General features: G+C 40.4%; 1 protein-coding gene across 1 annotated transcript in view; it reads right to left on the reverse strand.

Annotated features, from left to right (window-relative positions):
* The window catches only part of chas (chascon), a 445618-nt gene that overhangs the window by 281947 nt on the left and 140343 nt on the right, over positions 1 to 23328 (reverse strand). The gene's annotated exons all lie outside the window — the stretch shown is intronic.

Consider the following 23328-nt stretch of genomic DNA (forward strand, 5'->3'; position numbering starts at 1 on the left):
TCGTTACATGTTAACTGTACGTATTACATTTCGCCATTCGCCGTGAGCTTTTTTTATCGGAAAGAGATGACCGTATACTATACGGTCATCTCTATTTTCATAGCCAATTTTGGCAAAATTCATGAATTCAATAATGAAAATCTAACCGAACTTAACAAATAATTCAGTATATCGGCTATTTTCAAAATTTGATAACCACTGGCGTCTTGTAAATTGAAAAAAAACCGTGTTTTATTAAGACATAAATTTTATCTCAGTACTATACGACCCAAAGAGGTTGGACGGTCTTTAATATACGACCATATATTTCCGATACAAAATTTCACGGTGTAGTGTGATACGGCGAACCGCATACGTACAAATTTCCGGAAATGACGCCATGTACGTAAGCGCTTGTCATGTCAGCCTTACAGCTACTAATTCATAAATTCTATTATAGCTTTTCAATTTATAATATTTTGGCTTATACGCAGTATATATGGCCTCCACAGAGTCGGCGTTATAATATTATCAGACGAGTAATGATTGTTAGACACTCATCCACACATTGGATCCCGATTCTTAATCAAATGCACATTGAAATAATTACAAGATAAAAAGAACTTTTTGTATATAACATTTTTAAATTTTCTGTTGAATCCAATGACAATATTAATGGACGACGCACTCAGTACAGTAGCTAGCAAGTAAATTCGCCCACAGTGACATTCGCACGTGCATAGGTAGACGTCACGCAATATCCATTATGCGATATCACGCATCGGGAATTTATAGCAATATCACCTTTATTGTAACGGCGTTAGAACAGTGTCTCTAGTATCAATGTTCGTTTGAGCGAACCTGTTCGAACCGAACCATTTGGCAGACCCGACAAAAAGTTTCGGGAATTTATAGCAATATCACCTTTATTGTAATGGCGTTAGAACAGATTATGCCATTCGGCAGACCCGACAAAAAAAGTGAGTGTCATTTTTCTTTCCAGATGCTTCGTCCATATGTTGAATCATATAAACTTGATTTGACTAGCTAGCTTAAACGATCAAAAAAATTTGTACTTTATAGAAATAATACTGAAATGTCATTTTGACATTTCATATTGATTTCCATAGTAACGCACGTATATATTAATAATTTAGTTGCAACCAATAATGGTGTCAAAATAACTTTTCATACAAAACAGAATTAACTGAAAATTAATTCAATTCTACTTAAATATGGCTAAAAGTATTAAAAAATGCATTGGCATCGTGTTCTGATATATTATTAAAGTCTAGTCTAGTCGGGAATTTAGTTAAAAATCGATTGCAAGATTTGTACCGGACAAAGAACCACCGGACAAATAAGAATACGAGCTAAGAAAAACGTTGTAAAATACCCTTTGATTCCAAACCCGCACCCTCAGTGTCGTAGACGGAAGATTTAATGACTATACCACCGAGAAATGAATGGCATTACTACTCTAAAATTAATGATTGAAAATATTGTGGCGAAGTTATATTAAATTCAACGTTCACCGTGAATAACCCAGGTTAAAAAATAATTTTAAAAAAAATCGGAGAAATCAATATTTTCGTTATTTTTAATCTGTTTATCGAAATCGCACGTCAACAAAATCTTAAAAATAAAAACTACACATTATTTTACTATCGCTTTAAAAAGTGGGGCAACCATCATAATAAAAGCGTGTTTTAGTTTTGGGTCATTTTCAAAGAATATGCAGGCCGTTTCACTACGGTGATTGCATTTTATTCAAGTGCGTTTTAATAGCGTTACCAAGTGCAATGCAGTACCGACAAATGAGGCTGTGCATAATTGTATGATGCATGTTGCGTTTATGTTTTAATATACACAACGTCTAGGTACGAGTATCATTGTTACAATACAAGAATCGTATTATCTCACTGTGGTAATTTAATATCATTGTACCGTTGAAGATGATATTCTACCAAATGCATGCTATATTAATTATTTAATTAATCTATCACATATATTGAACCAGATATTTCAAATAGTTTGATAGTGATAAAACATATAAATTCCAATTAATAGCCTAAGATTTTATATACCAATGAACTTCTTTCAATATCTCATAAGTTTTAAAATAATGCTGTTAAATTTTAATGATTATGTCGCCGTCATGAATCAGGACTGTGGTATCTCAAAAAACTAGTTTTAAATTTAAATTATTTTATTCTGGAATGAAACACAAAAATACAGTTTTATTTTTAATAATATTATGAATATGTACTGGAATACAAAGTCTTTCCATTAAAAATTGACAGTAAACACCATTAAAATGACTAATAATTTAGATTTTACTCATAATTAATATGACAATGCATAAGATGTTCGATATTCTTTACCATCCAAAAAATGCTGGAATAACGAGAAACGAATCAGTGTTTTATTACAAATTAAACTGTGACATATTATTTTAGTTTTCAATTGCCGACTTTTCATCAACATGACACCCTCCAAAAATTAAGATAATTTTCTTTTTATTACACAAATTACAGACCTCTGTTGCAAAATTTTATCTTAAAACAAGGAACAGCTGTATTAAAAATAAAATTGTTTACTCGTAGATCAAATTTTATTATTTTTAACTTGCTACTTCTACACAAGTTTTCGTGATACTTTGTTTTTATTTTAACAAATTTACTTCTCGCAAATACATTATTTTATGGCTTGGCTTAGTGAGGCTAAAATATTTGGATTCAATTATAATATGAACACTGTATTTTTTCACATACTACAGTCTAGTTTTATGAAATATCATTTTTTAAGTTTTACGCTATTCGAGTTATGATATGTCACGTGTAAAATCTTCATTATTTTTTCTCATTTTTAATATATTTACAGTTCATTGCACGCTATTAATTGTAGTCTAAGTTTTTGGATATTTTTTTCTGCATATTTCGCACATATATGCGATTACAAAAAATACGACTCTCTTTTAGGCACATAGGTAAATTGGGAAGTCACTTATGTAGACATTATTATTTTGGGCGATTTAGTAAAGCAAAAGGCTAAAATGACAATGGACAGGTCTCTACCTCAAAGGAAATATCATAGCCGGACAAATCTAGTCATCTAGTGGTACCAAAGAGTCCAGTTTTGGAAACCATCAATTTGAAATTGTCAACCGGTTCACATACCTGGGTTCCAATATTACAAAAGAGAACGAGGAATTGGAAGAAATAAAAGCCCGTATAACCGCTGGAAATAAATCGTACTTCTCATTGCTGCCCATATTCAAATCCAGAAATGTCCACAGAAAAACTAAGACCCGGCTCTATAAAACAGTGGGAAAGCCACACACACGATGGGGTGACAACATTACAAAAGATGCCAACCAGCTGCTAAAAATCATGAACTGGAAAAGACCTGCGGATGACCGTTGCGGCTGGAGGACGGCGGTGGAGGAGGCCAGGGCTCGACTTAAGTTGTAGCGCCATCGAAGAAGAAGAAGAAGTGGTACCAAAGAGATAGATAACGTCAGAATGATAGACCTACATACCACTAGATTGAGTTCAAACGAGTCATGCATTCTGTGGAATTATGTAGCAATGAAACATACAGGGCCAAGAAGAATGAAATCTACTTGGAGAGGCCTTTTTCTAGCAATGTATTAAACAATGATATTTACATTAGAGAGATCATGACAACGCAAAAATTGGTTGCTAATATTATAAACATTAGTCGTATAGATATAAGTTAATTTCGTCGTAATTGTGTATAATAATAATTGTAGTTAAATTGCTAAATCATATTGGAGGAACACCCGGCAACTATATATATAATATATTCAAATATGTGTGTTTCCGAGGTATATATTTCCTAATTATGTGTATATACAAAAGTTTTTAATATAATATCACATCTTAAAATACAGACACCAAAAATATTGCATTTTTTAAATCACCTCTTCCGTGATATTTACTACTTTTACATGTATATTGTATTTATGTAATAATATTCACAATGTCAAGTTACCATTGTCACACAGCTGCATGCATGATTATTATTATCTCATGACAGCCCGGGTACCGTTTGTAAAAATCGTGAGGTCACACTAAATTGCTTTAATACCAGGTAATACGATTACTAATGATCCTAATGCTAATGTGACCTTAATTAATATTATGAAATCTTGTTTTCTTTTATGATATTATGAATATTGTGAAATAAAACTTGACAATTGTATTGTATAACGTGTGGGAAAAAAACAAATTGATAATTGTATACCTAGTTCAGACTCCAGACATCTGCCCGTGAACAAATTATACAAATGCCTATTATCATCTGTTCCAACACAGATGTCCGTATATAATTAGATATTTGAAACAAATGCATCTGCAAACATTATAAAATTAAACGTAGTTTAGACAGAACATCATACCACAAGGTGACGAGATCAAAAAACCTTCTAAACATTGCCACACTTACATGCTTGATAATATTTTTAAATGTTTTCCATCCGCAGTGGAATACAAAATAAATTCATCAAAATTTTCATGAAATTTTTTAATTTTTTTCTTACAAATTCCCTGAAACCAGAATCTGACTAAATACCATCCGCATGATGTTTATGATAAATTTACGAGATACTAGCATCATATCATGGTCCCTACAAGGGGTGGGCCTAGGCTTATGGGTGCGAACCGGCTTGGCAAGTCAGCCAGCTAAGTGATGAACAGAAGACAAAAGTGAATAAAATATTGAATTTTGTTTTGTCCATCTGACTATTATTTATTAGGCACATTGCATTATCCTAGTGTATGATAATTTAGGTCAATTTATTTTATCCTTAATCCTGTAGAGCAGCGTTTCCGTATTAAATGTTGTCTTGGAATAAAAATTATAAGGTTTTCTCTTAATTGAATGTTACTAGGGCCTAGGCCCTAGGGAATCGTCAGCTACTCTTAAATTCTGATAAAAGTATTTTTATATACTACTAATTTATTCCACGACAAGTAAAAGGTCGTCTGCGGTGTTATTTCATTTCAATTGTTAAATGTATGGCGGTAAACAACTCATTGCTTGTGTCAGCAGTTTGATCCATTCACATAGTAACAAATTATATGACTGCAATAATAAACAAATAATAAATTCTCAGCTACTCCTGTATCCATTGACGCAAACGCCATTTATTCGCTGACTCGATCAAATCATTATTTACTAAATTATACTGTTTAGATAGTATTTTGATCGTATGAGAATAATTCATCTAAATTTCACTCGAATATAAATTCACGGGCTGTTAGAATCTCATTCCCCCTATAGTCCCGCACAACATCTCATTGTACCGAGATGCGGACTTCGGACCCGTATCATAAGTATTGTAGCATAACTGTCGGGACTAGCATGGAAACTCACCATTACATATAAATTATCATAATATATTTAAGTATCTAATAATATTTGTTACTATGTAAACTAGTTGATAAGAAAAGCGTGTTGGCATGATTCATAATCTGACTGACTGCACACACTGGCAGGTCAGTCAACTTTCGCAGCAATTTGCAAGACATCAAATTTCATCGTAAACACATTTGCTTTCTTGATAAATTATAATTATTCACAATAATTATTGAGCAACATTGTAACAAGTGTGCGTTAGCAGCATTTCCGCGGCCTTATAAGGTAATCAGGAAATGTGCCAACTTATCAGATTTGCTCGTACTTAGTAAACTCACAGTAAACAAGTGACATGTGGTCACCGGTCAACGCCCTGACCTCAGATAACCTTTCTTTGTTATAATTTCTATAAAAGCTCAAAGCGGGGCGAATCTGATAACATACGTCGTCAAATCTTTGAAACACATAGTCGAATCTCTGCTCGTCGCTCGCGGTTCAACTTTTCTCATAGCAACACGCCTTTATAATTTAACCTTATCAATTTAACTGTAATTCTAAATATATTGTCTGTAAGAATTGTTCAAGTATTGTTGAGGAGAATAAACTGAGATTTACTCAAACACGCATCTACCTTCGATCCATTGAAGTCCAGCTACCTACCTCATCCTCACTCACACCTCCTCGCAATAGTGGTGACCCCTCAAAAGTAAATCAATCAATTCAGCTGATCAATTTTTACAGTCTTTACTTGCATATTTAATTTTTTATAAATTTACACTGCGTTTGCTTTGAGAAAGTTGAACTGAATCGTCGATCTCGTTTTTCCCGCGAAGTTTTTCAACATCCGTTTTCCCGCGTATTTCTTTTCAATTAAAATCACTTGCTTTTCAAGATGTCCTATGGACAATATTCCACCGGGGGTGGCAACACTGCCGGAGAAAACACCACAGCACCGGCCCAGCAAGCAGCAGCACAGATCAGCCGCGTGGCGGTGAGGATTCCACCATTCTGCCCGGAGGACCCTGAAATGTGGTTCTGCATGGCAGAAAGGAGCTCCGAGGCATCTGAGATCAAGACCGACGCAACCAAATTCGGATACATCCTGGGAGCACTGGAGCCACGCTACGCCGCGGAAGTACGAGACATCATCCTCAATCCACCAGAGGAAGGAGCATACCAGCTTTTAAGGACGGAGATGACACGAAGACTGAGCTCCACCCAAGAACAAAAGACGAGGCGACTCCTGGAACACGAAGAAATTGGCGACAGGAAACCATCACAATTCCTGCGTCACTTGCGAACCCTCGCAGGCACAGCCATGTCAGACGAAATCCTGCGCACTCTGTGGATGGGCCGCCTACCAAACACCATGCAAGTGGTCCTGGCCACACAGAAGGACGCCGATTTGAACAAAGTTGCCGACCTAGCAGACGCCATGTCTGCTGCATCATCATCGAAAGCCACCATCGCTGAAACAGCCATGGAGAACATGTTCGACAGCCGGATCAAGCAGCTGGTCGTCACGTTACGCCAGGAAATCTCAGCACTCCGCGAAGAACTCTCCAAGGATTTTAACCAGGATTCCCGCCCAGCTAGCAGGCAGTCACGTCAGCCCAGCAGAAATCGAAGCGCATCCCGAACCAGAGAACGAAGCCAATCACGCCACGGCATGTGCTGGTACCATCACAGATTCGGCCAGCAGGCGAAGAAGTGCGTCACACCGTGCACTTTCGCCGAGGGAAACGCCCAGGGCGCTCGTTAAATGCGGCAAGCGATTTCAGCCCTACTTCAAGCCGTCTTTTCGTTACCGACCTCGCTACGCAAATTCAATTCTTAATCGACACCGGCGCAGATCTTTGCGTTTTCCCACGCACGAAAGTGCAGGGGCGCCGAACAAAAGCACAATACGAACTTTCGGCCGCAAATGGAACGGTAATTTCTACATATGGCAGCATCACGATGACCCTGAACTTAGGACTACGGCGAGATTTCACATGGAATTTCGTCGTGGCGGATGTAACAAAACCCATCATTGGCGTCGATTTTTTAATTCATTTTGGATTACTCGTCGACGTCAAAAACCGCAAGCTATTGGATCAAACGACTCATCTTACGACTTCTGGACGCTACAGCACATCGGAGATCACATCGATCAAGACTGTCGCAGGCAAATCCACATTTCATGGATTACTGCAGCAGTTTCCCGACCTTACTCGCCCGGATGGAGCAGGAAGAGAAGTCATCCACAATACTCAACATCACATCCGTACCACTGCAGGACCATCAGTCGCCATACGACCCAGACGCCTAGCCCCTGACAAGCTGCGAATCGCCAAGAAGGAATTTGACACCATGACTAAACTCGGAATAGCACGTCCATCCGAAAGCTCATGGGCCTCACCGCTTCACCTGGTTCCCAAGAACGAGGATCAGTGGAGACCATGCGGAGATTATCGCGGATTAAACGCACGAACCATACCAGACAGGTATCCCGTGCGGCACATCCAGGACTTCGCGCAATCACTGCGCGACAGGAAGATTTTCTCCACAATTGACCTGGTGAGAGCCTACAATCAGATCCCTGTTGCCAAAGAAGACATCCCCAAGACAGCGATCACAACCCCTTTCGGACTGTTCGAATTTCCATATATGTCGTACGGTTTGAGGAATGCAGCCCAGACATTCCAGCGCTTCATCGACGAGGTGCTGCAAGGCCTGGACTTCTGCTATGCCTACATCGACGACATATTAGTCGCGTCAACTTCTGAGCAAGAACACCTGCAACACCTGGAAGTACTATTCAAACGCCTTCAAGAATACGGCCTGGTAGTGAACTCTTCAAAGTGCCACTTCGGAGTAGAGGAAGTCAAATTCCTCGGCTACTTAGTTTCCAGCACGGGAACCCGGCCACTTCCAGACAGAGTTAGCGCAATACGTGACTACGCCCGACCCGAAACTCAAAAAGGCTTACGGCGGTTCTTAGGAATATTGAATTTCTACAGAAGATTCATTCCTAAGGCCGCAGAGATGCAAGCTCCGCTAAACACACTCCTACAAGGAAAAACGTCGAAGAAAGAGCCTCTAAACTGGACACCAGAAGCAATCAAGGCCTTCGACATAAGCAAAGAGAGCCTAGCACAAGCAACACTGCTGCATCATCCCAAGAGTGAAGGAACACACTTGGCAATCATCAGCGACGCATCTGACACTTCCGTCGGCGCGGCACTGCAACAAAGAATCGACGACCAATGGGAACCGCTGGCATTTTTCTCAAAGAAGCTAAGCCCAGCGGAGCAAAAGTATTGTGCTTACGACCGTGAATTGCTGGCTATTTACCTAGCCGTGAAACACTTCAGACACATGATTGAAGCTCACACGTTCACGATTTTCACCGACCATAAACCCATTACGTTCGCATTCCAACAGAAATCCGACAAATGTTCGCCGAGACAATTCCGCCATTTAGATTTTATCGGCCAATTCACAACGGATATTCGCCACGTCGCCGGAAAAGACAATGTTGTCGCTGACGCCTTGTCAAGAATCGAAGAAATTGACAACCCACTGGACTATACATCCCTAGCAGCCGATCAAGAAAACGACGAAGAGTTACATACGTACCTACGTGAAGGAACAGCACTGCAGTTAAAACGCGTGCAAATTCCGGACTCAAGCGTAAACGTATATTGTGACTTATCGACACCGCTAGCTAGACCATTCGTCACCAAACAACACCGCCAGGCAGCGTTCAACCACATTCATCGTCTTGCCCACCCAGGGATTAATGCGACGGTCAAACTTGTCACACAAAGATACGTGTGGCCGTCCATTAAAAAAGACTGCAGAACCTGGGCCCGCAATTGTGTACAGTGCCAGAAAAACAAAATCACCCGTCACGTCTCAGCACCGCTCGGAAAATTCGCACCTTCAGGCCGGTTTGAACATGTCCATATTGACATCGTCATTCTCCCCATGTCTGAAGGATGTAGATACTGCCTTACCTGCGTCGACCGATTCACGCGTTGGCCAGAGGCATTCCCGATAATAAATCAAGAGGCAGAAACAATCGCTCGTACGTTTTACAACGGATGGATCACAAGATTTGGCACACCCTTGAGAATCACTACAGACCAAGGGAAACAATTCGAATCGAACCTGTTCAGGCAATTAAACCGTCTGACTGGTACGAAAAGAATTCACACAACAGCGTATCATCCCGCAGCAAACGGGATGGTCGAACGCCTGCATCGACAGCTCAAAGCCGCAATCAAATGCCATGAAAACAATAAATGGACGGAAACACTCCCAACCGTGTTAATGGGTATGCGAGCAGCCTGGAAAGAAGACCTGAAAACAACAGCAGCCGACCTGGTTTACGGTGAACCTTTACGACTACCAGGAGAATTTCTGTGCAAACAGGTCGACTCAGACGAAGATCCTAGTAACTTTGTCACGAGGCTAAAAAGGCACTTCCAACAGCTACAACCTGTGAAAATTCAACAACACGGCGAAAAGCGTGTATTTATTTTCAAGGACCTCAGCAAATCAACACACGTGTTTGTACGTGATGACACAGTTAAGACTCCACTTCAATCCCCGTTCAATGGACCATATGAAGTCATAACACGCAACACGCGTACTTATGTCATTTGCAAACATGGAAAAAATATCACGGTTTCAATCGATCGTTTAAAACCGGCATATTTATTTAACGAGAATAACTTGCATACGCAAACAACGCCGACAAAGGGAACTGACCTCGGACAAACACAATATGTAACCCGAACAGGCCGTCGTGTCCGTTTCCCGGAGAGACTAGGTCAACAAAATGCAAAGGAACAATAAACCATAAATATCGCACACGGCACGCGCCGCCAGAATGTTCAAGCGTCAAATTGCAAAACAACGACACGAGTTTCATTGTTATTACAAAACCAGTGCAAGCAAAAAAAAACCATACGAGTGACCGAAATACAGGTCAGTATGTTTTTGCACAACGACAAAACGCTTCGCAAGCAAGAAAATAACAATATATATTGGACCACACAGCTGGAATAACCAGTGTGAAATACGAGAGCAGTAACAAATCAAGTTACTAACGCCAACATCCGATAACATGGGTTCCCAGCAGACAAAAGAGGAAATCGTGCTGTCACAAGCCGCCGCGGGTGGCACCATCATAAATGACACATCAGCAGCCAACCAGCTTTCTTGGACAACTTTTGCAATCGTCATCATCATCATTGCAGCAGCAACCAGTTTCCTGTTGTGGAAGCTTTGCAAGAAACACCTGTAACGCGATGAACTCGTCACCTAAAGAAACCATAAATATACTTTCTTAACTGGCAACACCAAACTCATGCTGGCTGCAAATAATCAACGGCCGGAGCAGACAAGGTGGGGGGGACGTAGCGGCGGGGGGAGAACACGAGTGCGTGGGAGGCAACTTCCTTCTTCTGGTTTCAACCGTTCTACCGGGCGGACGCGCTCGTGCCGCGCAACGCGGTCGTGTTAGGAGCACACGCTTCAACAATGGATGGCATATTTCCATACCCGTGTCGAAGGGTAAAGTGCTAGTGTCATCTTCACCCGGGAATACACCCCTTGGACTTGGAAATGGAAGGACGTTGAGGAGGGCTCGATGCATGTAAATATGTAATTATAAATTGTGTCTAGGTTAGTGCCATTCGCTGGTGACGGAGACGCTCCTGTGAGAACCTCCGTCCCACTTCTTTTATATATAATCTTTTGTAAACCTTCGCTGAAATAATCTCTCATTAAATGTAACCGCATTTCAGCGATATACTTTGAAACCTCTTTCACTTATCAACCTAGAGTCCCAGTAAACACATGGTCTTTTGCAGCTGTTTCCCTCCCAAAGAAAAGCTAGCTGGCGTCCAACCCTGTTGGACGGGGGTACCTCAAAGGTTGAAGGAAACGTGCAAGCCTAACTCCAGACTCCTGGTGAGTCTGGGAATCCACGCCAAGGGAGTTGCTTCCCGGCGTGGGGTTAAGCTGTTCCAAATTGAATCCGCCTCATACTTTATTTTTGTTTATATGTTACATTTGCGCCTCCAACGCGATTTGGACGGTGAAGTTGGTTTCATGTTTCCTGTGCCTTGCGAGAGTTTTTGTCACCAGCATTCAATCATATTATATGTTATATTTGTATGTATTTCTTCCGTAGTGCATTTTGTCTAGTTAACCGAGCGGTTCTGGAATGTTCTATAGTGACGGAACATTTGTGGTTGGGTATACCAGAAGTGAGCGACTGCGCGCATTCTTAAAAAAAAATGCGGGCGACTTCTAGTTGAACATTCACAATAGCAAGACGCACATTACTTGCGCTCTGCCATAGTAACTTAGTTAACTTTACTCAGTTTTAGTATTGATAATAGTAACATTAGTGTGGTTTTGAAAATGTTTCTGCATTGTGGAAATTAATTTTTATTTATTTGACACGATCAAATAAATGACGACACGTGATTTTGTGAACGAGTGTGAAGTTATTGAGGGAGCATTTCCGCTTTCTACGCGCAAGGATGGTTGGTTAGAATCCAACATCCGAATTACATCCACGTTTATCTGTGCAATCCATGCACACTTATAACTTTTGCGTTAATCATTTAACGCGCTTTTGTATAATTAACATGTTGTGCCTTCCAATATACTGTTATAGAATTTATTGAAAAGCACATGTTCGTGGATATCAATCATCATAATCAAGTCAGGAAACTTGAGACTAATGGTGAAAGACGACGGAGAGGACGTTTTTATTTTCATTCCCTGCCATACACCCAGGAGGCACTCTAGGATTTTTCACGTTGGAGGAACGTGAAGTCGCTTCTGAAGGATGTTGGATAAGACGTAGAAGTCACGTGGCCTTCCAGTTCACGACGATGTTCGACGTTCTCAATCAAAGCTAAGTCTTCCTGCAATTACTTAAATGAATTCTCGTCTATAAAAAGATTAGCTTGAATGAAAACTTACAAGATAGTCAGACTATTGTTTCCATTTGGTCACATAGCATATCTTGTGCGTCCTCAGATTAATGGTAAAATTTATTTTTTGGTTCGATCCAAATAACAATTTCAGTGGAGATCGTAATTTCGTAACAACTTTTTGTTACAAAATTCACGAGCGCTCACCTCTTGCCAGAAAAGGGCAGAAGTCACACCGACTCGCGTAGGATTTTTTCCTTTGCGCCGTGCCGTAATTAATTTCGAGTGTTTTAATATTTGTAGTGCGCGTCATTCCAGAATGTTCGGTTAAGAATTGTGTGATGTCATTGTAGTTACGTCATGCTATGTTTAGTCATAGGTAGGATTAGAATAATTTTACAATGAAATTATTTCAGGATAATTATTATTGTATTTCTCTGTAAGTTGTGTGCAAGTTTTTTTTCTTTTTCACAAAACTTCACAGTGCCGTACCGTGTTTTGTTATAATGCAAAATCATTCCGGAACATTCCGTTAAGAATATAGTGATCCAATTGTACTTACGTCTTAGTATAATTAAAATAATTTTAAAGTGAGATTATTTTAGGATATTCATTGTCGTATTTCTCTGTAAATTTTGTGCCAGTTTTTTTCACTCAGTTTCGATCAGTGTATACCTAGGTCGGTGGTTTTTCGTTGCGGCTTGGTGCATTTACGTTTTAGTATAGCAACAAAAAATACTCATATTCCGTAAAAAGATATGTAATAGCTAGTACACAGCTAGCAATTAATTTATGGTGTGGATGTAGACATCCGCATCATTTTCCATTTAGTATATAAGACTTGGCTAGTTTTATGTTACTTTCTCGAAATGGTATGGTCAAACGTTAACGACGTCAAAAATTTTGTGGTTCCGCGCAGAGGTTTGTTCGAATTTGTTGTCATGCCGTTTGGCACCAAAAACTCGAGCGCGGAGTTACAAAGATTGTCTGACAGTTTGTTCGGCCCGGAATTCGAGGCCAAGGTTTTCTGTTATATTGACGACGTGATAGTGATATCTGAAGACTTTGATAGCCACATGAAGTTACTAGATCGCGTTTTTGAAAAGTTTAAACAATCAGGCATGACTATAAATTTCTCCAAATCAGAATTTTGCAGAAAAGAACTAAAATACCTAGGTTATGTAGTAAATGAGGAGGGATTACACTGTGATCCAGTGAAACTTGACAGCGTCAGGAACTTTCCCGTTCCCAAGAATTCTCGGGACGTGAAATCGTTTTTAGGACTGTGTTCATATTATAGGAGGTTTATAGACAACTTTGCCAAGGTAGCGAGTCCTTTGACAGGCTTGACAAGTGTGCGCAAGGGAGCTTCCGCGTTCACTTGGTCAGATGAGGCTCAGGCGTCGTTTGAGGCACTCAAACTCGCACTGACCTCAGCTCCAGTCTTGGCATGTCCTGATTTCGCTAGTCCGTTCACTTTACATTGTGATGCTTCTAACCTAGGGCTAGGATCGGTCCTCACGCAGGAATTTTCTGATGGCGAGCACCCGATTGCATTTTACTCTCGCACCTTAACAAAGCCTCAACGCAACTACACAACCACTGAACTAGAACTACTAGCTATTTTAGACAGTATATTTCATTTTAGGAGATACCTAGAGGGAAATAAGTTTACGGTAATCACTGACCACGCTAGTTTAAAATGGTTAACGACGCTCGAAAGCCCACAGGGTAGGCTCGCTCGCTGGGCAGCGAGACTTTCACAATATGACTTCTCAATAAAACATCGTCCAGGAAGGCTTAACACCGTCCCTGATGTATTATCAAGAAATCCAGTCGTGATTTCATCTGTTAGTGCTAGCAACACTGCAGACCCACCGGACCTTTGGTTCGAGAACTTAGTCAATAACGTGAAGTCTCACCCAGAAAAATTCCCGAGATTCAAATTTGAGGGAGATAAATTACTCAGGTTCAAGGCAGGAGATCTGCCCCTTGATGACTCTAATTGGAAAGAGTGCGTCAAGGGCGCGGATAGAACAAAACTGATCTCAGAGTTTCATAGTGGAAACACTTCTGTGCATTTTGGCACATTCAAAACTTTCAAGCGCATTTCCTCACTGTTCTATTGGCCAGGGATTTACAGAGATGTGAAGTTATTCATTAAGGGTTGTGCTATATGCAAAGCATATAAACACACAACTAATGCACCGGCGGGACTTATGTCGAATCCGAAGGAAGTCGACCGCCCGATGCAATCATTGTCGATTGACTTGATAGGGCCTCTACCTAAATCGAAGGAGGGATACATGCATATTCTCTCAGTTGTCGACGTCTTTTCTAAATATGTGTGGTTACACCCACTTAGAAAAGCTACAGCAACACCTATCATAAAATTCATTGAACAGGAGATCTTTCTTAAACATGGAGTACCCAACAGTATTCTAACGGACAATGGTCGTCAATTCATATCTAAAGAATTCAAGGCGTTCATTAAGAAGTATTCTATCCCCAAATTGTTCCTTAATGCGGTGTACTCTCCGCAAAGCAACACAGTTGAGAGATATAACCAGACAGTGGGTACCTCACTGGCAATCCTAGTAGGAAAGGATCAGAGACTCTGGTCGCAATATCTTCAAAGCGTGCAGACTGCGATAAACGCATCTGTAAACTTAGCAACCAAGTACTCCCCCTTTTTCCTCATGCATGGTCGAGAGATAATCTTGGATGGTCGTTTTCATCTTCCAAAAGACTATCTCAAGGCCAAAGACTCAGTTCTCCCCGCGGCAGCAGACTGTGCGCAGTATGCTGATCGCATACAGAACTTGCCGTTCGTCTTTGAAATCGTCCAAGCTCAGCTTTTGGAAAATTTTCAATCGAACGCCAAAAGGTATAATCTCCGAAGGAAAGATGCTGAACTTGTCGTAGGCCAGAGGGTCTGGCGTAAGAACTTCAGAATCTCAGATGCGGCAAATTATTTCAGCACCAAGCTCGCGCAACGGTACGTGGAAAATATAGTTTTAACTAAGATCTCTCCGTTGGTTTATGAATTAGGTGATCTGAATGGTAAGCCGTTAGGTCGATTTCATATAAAGGACATCGCCAAATATTAGTTAATAATTGTCTCGTCCAACATCATCGTTAGATATATTACTTCATATTGTGCCTTGTGATATACATAAGTCTAGTATAATTTGACATAAGTCTTTCAACATAAGACTTTGTCGTTAAGTTAAGTACAGTGAAACCTTGGTCCAACTACATTGACCATTGCGTTCACAGGGAGAATCAAAGTAGTGGTTGTTTGTGTTGGAAGGAATTCGATAGGTGAGCAAATTTTCGCTCAAGTGAGGGTGCGGAATTGTGTGAGATTTCGGTGAAAACGGAAATCTCACTAAACGCAGTTTTCATTTTTCATCTTTTGCTCCATGGTCACCATCACATTCCAAGGGACGTAATGTGTTGAAGGGGTGTATTACTGCTCTCTGTTTGCTGCAGAGGACCAGTCGCATATATACAACTTGTGGTTTCGACTTGCGTCACTTTGTGCCTGCCTACGGTGTGCGCGAACATCACCAAAGTCACAGTGCGCAATTCAATCTCTTTCTTCTTACTTACGTAACTCGGGTCAATTCACCATGGATCGATTAAACATTTATGGTAATTGACAATGCGAGTCCCAAGTCCAATACTTCTCATTCAAGTTGACACTCGTCGCGAAACACAATGTTCAGGATGTGCAATTAATGATTACACATTCCCGTTAACTTGTCGCTGACTTTGTCCACTCGTCTTCTCGAGCCAGTCAAGTGTGCTAAAAGCAGACAGCCAGCAGCACAACTGGTGAGACCTTACATAAACAAGCATCGATTTGGTCTTCATTGTTTCAAAAAGACTTGTCTATTCCTCATTTCTAGCGTAACACAGATTTCACATGCAGGAAGCATGAAAATCTAGTAGTGTTACTAGGTACATCACTACTAACCACTAACAAATGCAAATTTGCACGTCGTTTCAGTGCAAGTAGTCCTTAATAATATCTCCAAGCGCACATCAAGTGTTGCTAGGATATTATTCCACCTACTGAGAGAATCTTCTTGATGTCTCAAAGTCTGAATTAATTTTACTTACATGTTTATTTACTTAAGTTTTTGTGTGTGTTGTCCCATAGGCATAAACATCCATAAATTAAGTAAAGTGCGTTTTGATCGCACCATTGTAAGTAACATACTAACGGAACCGTTATCGTGTCATAACACATAAGGTCTCCATGTTAGCCGTCTGTGCATTTTCACGGGCACTTCACATGGTAGGTGGATGTGAACCCCTTTTCTACAGTCTATCTTCTTCCCTGATATGTCATATGTGTCTAGTTTGACCACCCCGTTCCTTGCAGAGTTCTGTGGTTGCACTCCCAACTGCCTCGGATCACCTATGATTCCCAGACAACGGACGTCGCTCTGCGTCTAATCCTGGAAAATTGCATTTGTTCAAGTAGCCTTGTAAGCTCCAAGCAACGTATATCCGTGCCCACGAATTCCAAGGGAGGACATTCATGCTCTTCTTCGTCATTTGGCGAAAGGGGTGATGGTCATACCACAGATTCCTCTGTGTTTGACACATGCTAGATGTACACATCTAGCGGTCTTTGTTTACATACTGTATTGTCACCTCAATATAAGTATAGTGAACGAAGTACTCGTACGATCATATTGTACAGCGATAGCATATAACCTATCCTTCGCACTAAGTACACTTGTCTGTACCGAATTCGAACAACAGTTTCCTCTGCGTTCGACACAAGCTGGATGGTAACATCAAGCGCCTTCTATGTACTGTGTTGTCATTTCGATAATAAGTATAGTTAAATAAGTGTTCAAACTTTCATGTTTTACATGATAGCACCAAAGCTGTCTCGTCTCTTGGAACATCAGTAAATGAATGACACGAATGGTTGTCTTGCAACTTACAAAGTTATGTACCCCTCCAAGGTACACGGCATTCATTATGTTTCACTGAGAGACACCCGCAATATGGCGTTCTGCATCGTATCGATGAAGGATCTACCTTACCGGGATTTAGTTATTATTAAATAGGGTAACATGTGCCGTCCCCTTAGTATTTAACAATATGATTTAGATTTACTATAATTTAGCATTTAATAATGTAGTTAAAATGCAACTGCAAACGTACCATCATCACCTGATCATGGTACTTACAAAAATAATGTAGCAGTCTGTGCCACACAAACTATGGTTAAAATCCATATTTTATGTCTTAACAAGTACACTTGAATCACAAAATGATCATACTTGCTAGTAATTTATAAGCAAAATGTAAATTCTTTCAATATGGAAAGAGCACAAATATGTCTGTTCAAAGACATCCATACCTGATGGGAATACCATGGAAAAACTGTACTCACTATGTGAAAATTATTGTGCGGTATGCACGATGAAAATGTATAAGATTCTATTTTTTTATAAAAAATGAATTCTCATATCATTGTTAAGAAATACTATAGTTGCGTTTCTACGTAACAAGATAAGCCTAACTAATGTAAGAAATGTTGTTTGTTTTGCATACAAAAGTTTGTTATCAATTTCAGAATTGCTGTATTCAACATAATGTTACATCTGGACGATGATTTCGTGTGCTAGCAGTAACGTAGAGATCCACAGGGGATAGACAGCAAGTAATGAGCACCATTGCGGCCATGAAATACGCTTGAACTCCTGCTGGTCTGAGACGTGCTGCGTCACAGCCTGTGCTGTGAATACCAGATGAAAGTTAAGTTGACCTCTTTGTAATGTTTCCCAACTATTGTAAACGTAGAGCTTGCATGTAAGTCATGCATATGGAATTTACGACACAACTCCGTAGAAAGAGTGTGTCTCTTCCAACAATGTAACCTTGATGTTGCGAACACGCAACGAGATCTGTACCAGAGATGTACACCCGATCTCACGATACAGATGAAATCGCTATGAAGGACACTAAGATGTTGTAAACTTGTAAATATAGCTTAATTAAAGCATTTAGTATAAGAGCTTGGCAGCTGTGAGAAAAACAACTGAGAGGTCTAGTCTCACTTGCTCTGTTTGTTTGGTCAATTCTCTAATTACACACCGGACTCTGTGTTGTGAGTCGTGTAATTGGGAGAGGGTCAATCCAGCTGGGAAAAGCAGTGTGTCCTGGCGCTGTGATATGACTGTTGATAGGAAGGTACTGGAAAAGTCCGTTCTGTCAAATTTTTAGGGTGCGCGACCAAGCAAACTCAAGTGGGGACCTCAAGAACCAACTCTTAATAGCTTAGTAATTCATATTGTCTAATACATATGAACGCTTGTGGTTACTTATTTCGCATAAGCTGGAAGCATTTAGAATTAATAATTTTCGGAAAAAACGACTCGGCATAAAGACCGGTCAACAAGATGTGTGACTCAACACGTCACAAAATTTAACATTATAGGCAAATGCAGATTTGGAGATGAGCCGTGGTGTGGTGGATCTGGCTAATCGCTGAGTAAATTCCCTACAGCTTCATGTTGCCCTTGGACATCTGTCACCTTGGCGCACTAGAGTAAGATCACGATAGTTTTAAGCAGCGACAAGGGGGCATATGCCTTAAAGGGACATGAGCAACTCTCAGATTGTCTGTTGTGGTCTGGTGGGAACCAGAGTGGAGTAGTATATAAACTAGATTATAAGCACACACCACACACAAGGATAGAGTACTGATGAAGATAGAGCTCTGGTTTTTATCAACACCACGGCTAGACAACGCTGATCGAAGTTTATAGGTTATAGATTCATGATAGATATAAACTTCTGCGCGCTCAAACAGAAATTTATTATTTTAATGGTAGTTCAATAAGCCAACGTGGCAATGAATGGTATTTTCTTGTATAATAAATTCATTTTCAGAGAGAGGTCCGAGCCCGCTTCACGCGGTTCCCCTTCAAGCTGCATCACTTGTGCATATGTCTTTCAGAATACCACACTTATCGTCACCGCTTAATTGCCACGATAAGCATCCGATGGTCTAGTAAACCATCCATTTTCAGATTCAGATAGTAAACAAGATGAGCTTGGAGAAGCTCGCGTCACGACATCGTACGTTGGTCACTCCAGAAGCAATTTAGACGTCAACATGAGGGAGCCCGAAATGGCATACCTCAGACGCGGAAGAAGGAGCGCTGAGAATTAGGTTCTCAAGCGCTGAGAATAAGTTGCATTAGCAATCGGTTTGCCTTGAGCTGTGGGAGGAAGCAGCGGCAAACTCAAAAAGTACCAGTTCAAGAAGGATAGACTCCTTTTAGAATGGGAAACTGAAGCTACATCTAGGTCTGGCATCGGTCAGGATACCATAGAAGTGGAGGAGGTCTGAAGAGCCCCACCACACTAGATAGTCGTAAGCGTGCCTAGACAGCACCGATAAACCTATCATTCCTGCCCTTGCGACATGCTTACATGCAAGGCCCACGTAGGGAGACAGAGGTCCAACGGTCTGTCAATTAGGAAACAACTTCTCAATGGAGAAGATTGTAAGAAATGTAATCAGCCAAGTAGCCGACGGCCTCATCAAGGATGAGTTCCGTCAAAAACTGTAATTTGATTACCGAACAATAGTCATATTGTTGACAGATACTTTAATTTGTAAAATTTGTACTGTGCAAAACTATATTTCTTAAAAAGGCCTCTATGTGATGCAAGGTAACCCCCCCAGAAGGATGGATGAAGGGAGCAAGGAGCGACGAGGAGACGTTGGCGCGCACTTCACCAGCACACAAGAGGGTCTGCGCTGGATCGCCGTCAGCAGCTCCGCCGTCAGCAGTTTCGTCACCTGCCCCGACCGTACCACCTGACTGCACCAACTTCTCATCACCAAGAAGCGGAGAACGCCCCTGGCAGGAAATTGACACCCATGACTCAATTTCTTCCTGACCAAGCGGGTGATGTAACGCGATGAACTCGTCACCTAAAGAAACCATAAATATACTTTCTTAACTGGCAACACCAAACTCATGCTGGCTGCAAATAATCAACGGCCGGAGCAGACAAGGTGGGGGGGACGTAGCGGCGGGGGGAGAACACGAGTGCGTGGGAGGCAACTTCCTTCTTCTGGTTTCAACCGTTCTACCGGGCGGACGCGCTCGTGCCGCGCAACGCGGTCGTGTTAGGAGCACACGCTTCAACAATGGATGGCATATTTCCATACCCGTGTCGAAGGGTAAAGTGCTAGTGTCATCTTCACCCGGGAATACACCCCTTGGACTTGGAAATGGAAGGACGTTGAGGAGGGCTCGATGCATGTAAATATGTAATTATAAATTGTGTCTAGGTTAGTGCCATTCGCTGGTGACGGAGACGCTCCTGTGAGAACCTCCGTCCCACTTCTTTTATATATAATCTTTTGTAAACCTTCGCTGAAATAATCTCTCATTAAATGTAACCGCATTTCAGCGATATACTTTGAAACCTCTTTCACTTATCAACCTAGAGTCCCAGTAAACACATGGTCTTTTGCAGCTGTTTCCCTCCCAAAGAAAAGCTAGCTGGCGTCCAACCCTGTTGGACGGGGGTACCTCAAAGGTTGAAGGAAACGTGCAAGCCTAACTCCAGACTCCTGGTGAGTCTGGGAATCCACGCCAAGGGAGTTGCTTCCCGGCGTGGGTTTAGCTGCTCCAAATAGCGGTCGGATCCACTCCTTTTGATAAGAAATTCTCATGTTCTACACCAGAAGGTGGCAAAGTTAGGTGGACGAGAGAGCGAGGTCGGAACGAGCGGCTTCAGAAGTATAAGTCTGATGTAGGTAAAGCTCAAATTACTCATTATGTTACATTCATGTGACAAATCCTTCCTACATTATGTAAGTAATAATAAACAAAAGAACCTTCAGTCCTTTGTTTGTACGTTACACACCTCACAAAAAGGATCCTCAAGGACATCAGGACAGACGTCCCAGGATCCCGAGCACCACCAAGACAACTTTAACGCAAGAGTCACCATGCTACACACCGTCTATCTTCCTGCATCACGACCTGCCACACCAGATCGCTAGGGAGGGGGTCTGTCGGGACTAGCATGGAAACTCACCATTACATATAAATTATCATAATATATTTAAGTATCTAATAATATTTGTTACTATGTAAACTAGTTGATAAGAAAAGCGTGTTGGCATGATTCATAATCTGACTGACTGCACACACTGGCAGGTCAGTCAACTTTCGCAGCAATTTGCAAGACATCAAATTTCATCGTAAACACATTTGCTTTCTTGATAAATTATAATTATTCACAATAATTATTGAGCAACATTGTAACAAGTGTGCGTTAGCAGCATTTCCGCGGCCTTATAAGGTAATCAGGAAATGTGCCAACTTATCAGATTTGCTCGTACTTAGTAAACTCACAGTAAACAAGTGACATGTGGTCACCGGTCAACGCCCTGACCTCAGATAACCTTTCTTTGTTATAATTTCTATAAAAGCTCAAAGCGGGGCGAATCTGATAACATACGTCGTCAAATCTTTGAAACACATAGTCGAATCTCTGCTCGTCGCTCGCGGTTCAACTTTTCTCATAGCAACACGCCTTTATAATTTAACCTTATCAATTTAACTGTAATTCTAAATATATTGTCTGTAAGAATTGTTCAAGTATTGTTGAGGAGAATAAACTGAGATTTACTCAAACACGCATCTACCTTCGATCCATTGAAGTCCAGCTACCTACCTCATCCTCACTCACACCTCCTCGCAATATAACTACTGTAACATACTATTCTACCAACCGTTACGCCTAATAAAACTCGTTCCTGCATCCATCTTCGACTTCTTCGTCATCATCCTCAACACCATAACCTACAACACATCGACGACTCCCCAAGTGGTAACCCATAAATTAAATTGCTCTTTGTACTATAATAATTACATTCATTGACTTTTCATTATACTATAGTTCCTAGGGTTCCACGGAATACTCGTTGAGAAATTCTGCTGTAGAACAACACACTGCCTTTATCAATAAATTGGTAGGAGGGCCTGTGTCAGGATCTGGGGGCCATGACTGGCATAATTTAGAAAGACCCAATAAGTCTGAGAAAGTTTCTTGGAGACGTTACTCATTGTTTTTACTCTCCTCTCTCTTAAATAATAAAAACAGAAACTATATGGATTTAACATGAAATGTTACAAGTAATTACAATAATATTAATCATCAGTTGTAACAGTTTACCATAATAATTCAGAATAACTGCATCATTAAACGAGTTGATGCTAAGAATAATCATAAAATATCTAAAAGAAGAAGAATTTGATTCAACAACAATAAACAAACATTACAAGTTATGAACAAAGTGAAATACGTCGACAATATAATATCTATATGCTTTTCATTACGGTGATGTAAAGTGTGTTCCATTTTCTTGATAGATTTATTAATCTTTGGTTAATATTAACGGAGTACGAATGGGCAAAGGTAAACAATTACGGATTTATGGTCAAAGATCATGCAACATGATTGGAACGAAAGTATATTGTACTTGATTTTATATTTTCAAAGCGTGTGAATGTTGTTGCATTTACCCGGGAAGGAATTCAATCAACCAATAAACAGTGTAATAAAATTACTACGTTATTATTGGATCTAGGTGATCGCCTAGGTGGCAGGAATGCATGCCATTTCAATAACTATATTATATAATATGTAAGTAGTCTATGTATGGGATATGAATATTTTAAAGAGCTATTATTCTGAATTACGTAGTACTTATAAAAATAAATATTATTATTTAGTATTGAATTATGTTCTAGTCAAACGTTAATAAATTAAATAGTACATATGAATATGTATAGGCAGTGGTAGGTTTAGGAACGTGGAGGTCCGACACACTGACTGATTTTGAGATCACTACGAAAAGACATACAATAAATACCAGAAATCACTTACCTCATCTACTCATTACTTTACCTAATCAAAATAATTATTTAATCAACTATTTTTTTATTCAACAAATAAGACA

The sequence above is a fragment of the Rhyacophila brunnea genome, unplaced genomic scaffold (assembly GCF_057557595.1).
Source record: "Rhyacophila brunnea isolate RB1 unplaced genomic scaffold, BYU_Rbru_1.0 scaffold_17, whole genome shotgun sequence".
In the NCBI taxonomy this organism is placed as follows: Eukaryota; Metazoa; Arthropoda; class Insecta; order Trichoptera; family Rhyacophilidae; genus Rhyacophila; species Rhyacophila brunnea.